General features: G+C 45.3%; 2 non-coding genes across 2 annotated transcripts; both read left to right on the forward strand.

Annotated features, from left to right (window-relative positions):
* Positions 1-251: 251 nt before the first annotated feature.
* TRNAH-GUG (transfer RNA histidin (anticodon GUG)) lies at positions 252-323 on the forward strand. Its single transcript has one exon. It is a non-coding gene; the product is annotated as a tRNA-His (tRNA).
* A 7197-nt stretch (positions 324-7520) lies between these two features.
* TRNAH-GUG (transfer RNA histidin (anticodon GUG)) lies at positions 7521-7592 on the forward strand. Its single transcript has one exon. It is a non-coding gene; the product is annotated as a tRNA-His (tRNA).
* Positions 7593-8725: the final 1133 nt, after the last annotated feature.

Below are 8725 nucleotides of genomic sequence, written 5' to 3' on the forward strand. Positions count from 1 at the left end.
GCCCTGGCTGCCGCACCATTGCCAGGTTTGTGTAACTATATTATTTCTAATTGGTTCCACTTTGATGACTTTCATTTGGATTCTGACTTGATTATTGAGATCTTAAATAAGTGACTGGGGATCAGGTGTCCACTTATTCTCATGGATAACATCACAACCAACCTTTAATTCAAACATGAGTCATGACATCACAGATGGAGTACAGCTTATGATAGAGGTGGAACGTCACATTGTAGCAGCCCAAGTAGCTCGCCGTGATCGTATAGTGGTTAGTACTCTGCGTTGTGGCCGCAGCAACCTCGGTTCGATTCCGAGTCACGGCATTGCGGTGAGGCAATGTCATGGCAGTTGGGCAGATATTTTAGAATTTCCATTAATACATTGGCAATCTCTGTGGAGGACTGAAACAATTCGATATGTCCTGTTACTGTTATGAACCTTTTGTTTCTTTAATGCTCTTTGCACACTTTTTCATCGGGTGACTGTAATGTATTTCAACCAAATCTAATTAAGAGCGCATTATGTGGTGACATTTGCAGTACATGAAACATTATAACACTGCCATTTACGTCAATAACCACTAGCTTGATTAAGACATATGTATTGCAGCGACAGTATTTCCCAGTTACAAATGGGAATAAAAACAACATCCGCGAGGGATTGAACCAACGACATTTAACTGATGTTGCCAATTGAGCGCGTTACAGAGAGCGCGAGGTCCCGCCTTTACAGTCACACGCTGATGATAATACAGATGTTTAAATAAACAGGCATATCTGTGGACTTGTGGTCTTTCTACATTGGGACTCATAGTCTAGTCCTAGGATATTGTAGGCACTGGCGTATCTTTTAGTGGAATGAGAGGCATTCTGTAGTCGCGTGAAAGGACCTTTCAAGTCAATCTGATCTGTATTGTCCTGTGAAAAAAAGCGTTCTTAGACACAGTGAGGAGTTTTTGGGGATAATGGGAAAATCATTTCCAACTAAATGACAGGAATTTCTTAGTCCAATCATGAGGTGTGCTAGGCTTTTTTATACTGTGGCGGAAAGAGAGAGAGTATAACAGTCATTATAAATAAAGGGCCAAGGAAGTGACAGTTTATGGAAGGAACAATTTGCACATAGTTTTAGAATGTGGTCAGGAGGAGGACAATGTGCTTACACATATGAAACATTAGAAGGTAGACATTATGGAAGCACATATATTTCTTTATTTTTATTGTATTTGGGGAGAGGGGGTTAATATAGCACGTCCAATGTGGAAAAGTGCTTTCCATAGCAACTTGCAGGTGGGCGACATCTAGATCTGTGCAGTAGCCACCCATGCCCCAGACGTCAAAGAGAACAAGAAGTTACACATGTTGGAAGTGAGGGTGAGACATTGAGGAGATATGATCCCCGTATGAAGCCGAGAGAAGGAGGAGGCTTGAACGTGCATCCATGTATGCAGGCGAGAAGGGAAGGAGCATTGGTCATGCATCCCTGCATGAGGGTGAGACAGGGAGGAGATATGATCCCCGTATGAAGCCGAGAGAAGGCGGAGGCTTGAACGTGCATCCATGTATGCGGGCGAGACAGGAAGGAGCGTTGGTCATGCATCCCTGCATAAGGGTGAGACAGGGAGGAGATATGATCCCCGTATAAAGCCGAGAGAAGGAGGAGGCGTGAACGTGCATCCATGTATGCAGGCGAGAAGGGAAGGAGCATTGGTCATGCATCCCTGCATGAGGGTGAGACAGGGAGGAGATATGATCCCCGTATGAAGCCGAGAGAAGGAGGAGGCGTGAACGTGCATCCATGTATGCGGGCGAGAAAGGAAGGAGCATTGGTCATGCATCCCTGCATGTGGGTGAGACAGGGAGGAGATATGATCCCCGTATGAAGCCGAGAGAAGGAGGAGGCGTGAACATGCATCCATGTATGCGGGCGAGACGGGAAGGAGCATTGGTCATGCATCCCTTCCTGAGGGTGAGACAGGGAGGAGATAAAATCCCCGTATGAAGCCGAGAGAACGAGAAGACATGAACGTGCATCCATGTATGCGGGCGAGAAGGGAAGGAGCATTGGTCATGCATCCCTGCATGAGGGTGAGACAGGGAGGAGATAAAATCCCTTTATGAAGCCAAGAGAACGAGGCGGCATGAACATGCATCCTTGTATGCAGGTGTGACATGGAGTCATCATGAACATGCATCCCTTTATAAGGACATAACATGGAGGACGCATGAACATGAATGCCTGAATTTTATGGTGGTGGCCTTCGGGTGATTTGGCACGTGCAATTGGTGAAGAGCACTTCTCCTGCGCAAAAAAATAAATGTACTATTAGCACCCCGGAGGGAGCCTCTGCACTTCTTATAGGGAGAAAACTCTGCAATGGAAGGGGAAAGGTTCAATAACAGCTGTAAACTCTCACAAGACCATCACTGCTCTCACACTTTCCTGCTCTCAGGCTGGCGGGCCATTATCGGCCCTGGCTGCTGCACCATTGCCAGGTTTGTGTAACTATATTATTTCTAATTGGCTCCACTTTGATGACTTTCATTTGGATTCTGACTTGATTATTGAGATCTTAAATAAGTGACTGGGGATCAGGTGTCCACTTATTCTCATGGATAACATCACAACCAACCTTTAATTCAAACATGAGTCATGACATCACAGATGGAGTACAGCTTATGATAGAGGTGGAACATCACATTGTAGCTGCCCAAGTAGCTCGCCGTGATCGTATAGTGGTTAGTACTCTGTGTTGTGGCCGCAGCAACCTCGGTTCGGATCCGAGTCACGGCATTGCGGTGAGGCAATGTCACGGCAGTTGGGCAGATATTTTAGAATTTCCATTAATACATTGGCAATCTCTGTGGAGGACTGAAACAATTCGATATGTCCTGTTACTGTTATGAACCTTTTGTTTCTTTAATGCTCTTTGCACACTTTTTCATCGGGTGACTGTAATGTATTTCAACCAAATCTAATTAAGAGCGCATTATGTGGTGACATTTGCAGTACATGAAACATTATAACACTGCCATTTACGTCAATAACCACTAGCTTGATTAAGACATATGTATTTCAGCGACAGTATTTCCCAGTTACAAATGGGAATAAAAACAACATCCGCGAGGGATTGAACCAACGACATTTAACTGATGTTGCCAATGGAGCGCGTTGCAGAGAGCGCGAGGTCCCGCCTTTACAGTCACACGCTGATGATAATACAGATGTTTAAATAAACAGGCATATCTGTGGACTTGTCGTCTTTCTACATTGGGACTCATAGTCTAGTCCTAGGCTATTGTAGGCACTGGCGTATCTTTTAGTGGAATGAGAGGCATTCTGTAGTCGCGTGAAAGGACCTTTCAAGTCAATCTGATCTGTATTGTCCTGTGAAAAAAAGCGTTCTTAGACACAGTGAGGAGTTTTTGGGGATAATGGGAAAATCATTTCCAACTAAATGACAGGAATTTCTTAGTCCAATCATGAGGTGTGCTAGGCTTTTTTATACTGTGGCGGAAAGAGAGAGAGTATAACAGTCATTATAAATAAAGGGCCAAGGAAGTGACAGTTTATGGAAGGAACAATTTGCACATAGTTTTAGAATGTGGTCAGGAGGAGGACAATGTGCTTACACATATGAAACATTAGAAGGTAGACATTATGGAAGCACATATATTTCTTTATTTTTATTGTATTTGGGGAGAGGGGGTTAATATAGCACGTCCAATGTGGAAAAGTGCTTTCCATAGCACCTTGCAGGTGGGCGACATCTAGAGCTGTGCAGTAGCCACCCATGCCCCAGACGTCAAAGAGAACAAGAAATTACACATGTTGGAAGTGAGGGTGAGACATTGAGGGGATATGATCCCCGTATGAAGCCGAGAGAAGGAGGAGGCGTGAACGTGCATCCATGTATGCAGGCGAGAAGGGAAGGAGCATTGGTCATGCATCCCTGCATGAGGGTGAGACAGGGAGGAGATATGATCCCCGTATGAAGCCAAGAGAAGGAGGAGGCGTGAACGTGCATCCATGTATGCGGGCGAGACAGGAAGGAGCGTTGGTCATGCATCCCTGCATGAGGGTGAGACAGGGAGGAGATATGATCCCCGTATGAAGCCGAGAGAAGGAGGAGGCGTGAACGTGCATCCATGTATGCAGGCGAGAAGGGAAGGAGCATTGGTCATGCATCCCTGCATGAGGGTGAGACAGGGAGGAGATATGATCCCCGTATGAAGCCGAGAGAAGGAGGAGGCGTGAACGTGCATCCATGTATGCGGGCGAGACAGGAAGGAGCATTGGTCATGCATCCCTGCATGAGGGTGAGACAGGGAGGAGATATGATCCCCGTATGAAGCCGAGAGAAGGAGGAGGCGTGAACGTGCATCCATGTATGCGGGTGAGACGGGAAGGAGCATTGGTCATGCATCCCTTCCTGAGGGTGAGACAGGGAGGAGATAAAATCCCCGTATGAAGCCGAGAGAACGAGAAGACATGAACGTGCATACATGTATGCGGGCGAGAAGGGAAGGAGCATTGGTCATGCATCCCTGCATGAGGGTGAGACAGGGAGGAGATAAAATCCCTTTATGAAGCCAAGAGAACGAGGCGGCATGAACATGCATCCTTGTATGCAGGTGTGACATGGAGTCATCATGAACATGCATCCCTTTATAAGGACATAACATGGAGGACGCATGAACATGAATGCCTGAATTTTATGGTGGTGGCCTTCGGGTGATTTGGCACGTGCAATTGGCAAAGAGCACTTCTCCTGTGCAAAAAAATAAATTTACTATTAGCACCCCGGAGGGAGCCTCTGCACTTCTTATAGGGAGAAAACTCTGCAATGGAAGGGGGCAGGGTCAATAACAGCTGTAAACTCTCACAAGACCATCACTGCTCTCACACTTTCCTGCTCTCAGGCTGGCGGGCCATTATCGGCCCTGGCTGCCGCACCATTGCCAGGTTTGTGTAACTATATTATTTCTAATTGGCTCCACTTTGATGACTTTCATTTGGATTCTGACTTGATTATTGAGATCTTAAATAAGTGACTGGGGATCAGGTGTCCACTTATTCTCATGTATAACATCACAACCAACCTTTAATTCAAACATGAGTCATGACATCACAGATGGAGTACAGCTTATGATAGAGGTGGAACGTCACATTGTAGCAGCCCAAGTAGCTCGCCGTGATCGTATAGTGGTTAGTACTCTGCGTTGTGGCCGCAGCAGAGGCAATGTCACGGCAGTTGGGCAGATATTTTAGAATTTCCATTAACACATTGGCAATCTCTGTGGAGGACTGAAACAATTCGATATGTCCTGTTACTGTTATGAACCTTTTGTTTCTTTAATGCTCTTTGCACACTTTTTCATCGGGTGACTGTAATGTATTTCAACCAAATCTAATTAAGAGCGCATTATATGGTGACATTTGCAGTACATGAAACATTATAACACTGCCATTTACGTCAATAACCACTAGCTTGATTAAGACATATGTATTGCAGCGACAGTATTTCCCAGTTACAAATGGGAATAAAAACAACATCCGCGAGGGATTGAACCAACGACATTTAACTGATGTTGCCAATGGAGCGCGTTACAGAGAGCGCAAAGTCCCGCCTTTACAGTCACACGCTGATGATAATACAGATGTTTAAATAAACAGGCATATCTGTGGACTTGTGGTCTTTCTACATTGGGACTCATAGTCTAGTCCTAGGCTATTGTAGGCACTGGCGTATCTTTTAGTGGAATGAGAGGCATTCTGTAGTCGCGTGAAAGGACCTTTCAAGTCAATCTGATCTGTATTGTCCTGTGAAAAAAAGCGTTCTTAGACACAGTGAGGAGTTTTTGGGGATAATGGGAAAATCATTTCCAACTAAATGACAGGAATTTCTTAGTCCAATCATGAGGTGTGCTAGGCATTTTTATACTGTGGCGGAAAGAGAGAGAGTATAACAGTCATTATAAATAAAGGGCCAAGGAAGTGACAGTTTATGGAAGGAACAATTTGCACATAGTTTTAGAATGTGGTCAGGAGGAGGACAATGTGCTTACACATATGAAACATTAGAAGGTAGACATTATGGAAGCACATATATTTCTTTATTTTTATTGTATTTGGGGATGTATTTGGGTAGAGGGTGTTAATATAGCACGTCCAATGTGGAAAAGTGCTTTCCATAGCACCTTGCAGGTGGGCGACATCTAGAGCTGTGCAGTAGCCACCCATGCCCCAGACGTCAAAGAGAACAAGAAGTTACACATGTTGGAAGTGAGGGTGAGACATTGAGGAGATATGATCCCTGTATGAAGCCGAGAAAAGGAGGAGGCGTGAACGTGCATCCATGTATGCAGGCGAGAAGGGAAGGAGCATTGGTCATGCATCCCTGCATGAGGGTGAGACAGGGAGGAGATATGATCCCCGTATGAAGCCGAGAGAAGGAGGAGGCGTGAACGTGCATCCATGTATGCGGGCGAGACAGGAAGGAGCATTGGTCATGCATCCCTGCATGAGGGTGAGACAGGGAGGAGATATGATCCCCGTATGAAGCCGAGAGAAGGAGGAGGCGTGAACGTGCATCCATGTATGCAGGCGAGAAGGGAAGGAGCATTGGTCATGCATCCCCTCATGAGGGTGAGACAGGGAGGAGATATGATCCCCGTATGAAGCCGAGAGAAGGAGGAGGCGTGAACGTGCATCCATGTATGCGGGCGAGACGGGAAGGAGCATTGGTCATGCATCCCTTCCCGAGGGTGAGACAGGGAGGAGATAAAATCCCCGTATGAAGCCGAGAGAACGAGGAGACATGAACGTGCATCCATGTATGCAGGCGAGAAGGGAAGGAGCATTGGTCATGCATCCCTGCATGAGGGTGAGACAGGGAGAAGATAAAATCCCTGTATGAAGCCAAGAGAACGAGGCGGCATGAACATGCATCCTTGTATGCAGGTGTGACATGGAGTCATCATGAACATGCATCCCTTTATAAGGACATAACATGGAGGACGCATGAACATGAATGCCTGAATTTTATGGTGGTGGCCTTCGGGTGATTTGGCACGTGCAATTGGCGAAGAGCACTTCTCCTGCGCAAAAAAATAAATTTACTATTAGCACCCCGGAGGGAGCCTATGCACTTCTTATAGGGAGAAAACTCTGCAATGGAAGGGGAGAGGGTCAATAACAGCTGTAAACTCTCACAAGACCATCACTGCTCTCACACTTTCCTGCTCTCAGGCTGGCGGGCCATTATCGGCCCTGGCTGCCGCACCATTGCCAGGTTTGTGTAACTATATTATTTCTAATTGGCTCCACTTTGATGACTTTCATTTGGATTCTGACTTGATTATTGAGATCTTAAATAAGTGACTGGGGATCAGGTGTCCACTTATTCTCATGGATAACATCACAACCAACCTTTAATTCAAACATGAGTCATGACATCACAGATGGAGTACAGCTTATGATAGAGGTGGAACGTCACATTGTAGCAGCCCAAGTAGCTCGCTGTGATCGTATAGTGGTTAGTACTCTGCGTTGTGGCCGCAGCAACCTCGGTTCGAATCCGAGTCACGGCATTGCGGTGAGGCAATGTCACGGCAGTTGGGCAGATATTTTAGAATTTCCATTAATACATTGGCAATCTCTGTGGAGGACTGAAACAATTCGATATGTCCTGTTACTGTTATGAACCTTTTGTTTCTTTAATGCTCTTTGCACACTTTTTCATCGGGTGACTGTAATGTATTTCAACCAAATCTAATTAAGAGCGCATTATGTGGTGACATTTGCAGTACATGAAACATTATAACACTGCCATTTACGTCAATAACCACTAGTTTGATTAAGACATATGTATTGCAGCGACAGTATTTCCCAGTTACAAATGGGAATAAAAACAACATCCGCGAGGGATTGAACCAACGACATTTAAATGATGTTGCCAATGGAGCGCGTTACAGAGAGCGCAAAGTCCCGCCTTTACAGTCACACGCTGATGATAATACAGATGTTTAAATAAACAGGCAAATCTGTGGACTTGTGGTCTTTCTACATTGGGACTCATAGTCTAGTCCTAGGCTATTGTAGGCACTGGCGTATCTTTTAGTGGAATGAGAGGCATTCTGTAGTCGCGTGAAAGGACCTTTCAAGTCAATCTGATCTGTATTGTCCTGTGAAAAAAAGCGTTCTTAGACACAGTGAGGAGTTTTTGGGGATAATGGGAAAATCATTTCCAACTAAATGACAGGAATTTCTTATTCCAATCATGAGGTGTGCTAGGCATTTTAATACTGTGGCGGAAAGAGAGAGAGTATAACAGTCATTATAAATAAAGGGCCAAGGAAGTGACAGTTTATAGAAGGAACAATTTGCACATAGTTTTAGAATGTGGTCAGGAGGAGGACAATGTGCTTACACATATGAAACATTAGAAGGTAGACATTATGGAAGCACATATATTTCTTTATTTTTATTGTATTTGGGGAGAGGGGGTTAATATAGCACGTCCAATGTGGAAAAGTGCTTTCCATAGCACCTTGCAGATGGGCGACATCTAGAGCTGTGCAGTAGCCACCCATGCCCCAGACGTCAAAGAGAACAAGAAGTTACATATGTTGGAAGTGAGGGTGAGACATTGAGGAGATATGATCCCCGTATGAAGCCGAGAAAAGGAGGAGGCGTGAACGTGCATCCATGTATGCAGGCGAGA

Source organism: Ambystoma mexicanum (assembly GCF_040938575.1).
Source record: "Ambystoma mexicanum isolate Mex_15411 chromosome 12 unlocalized genomic scaffold, UKY_AmexF1_1 Mex_chr12_unloc.1, whole genome shotgun sequence".
NCBI classification, from domain to species: Eukaryota; Metazoa; Chordata; class Amphibia; order Caudata; family Ambystomatidae; genus Ambystoma; species Ambystoma mexicanum.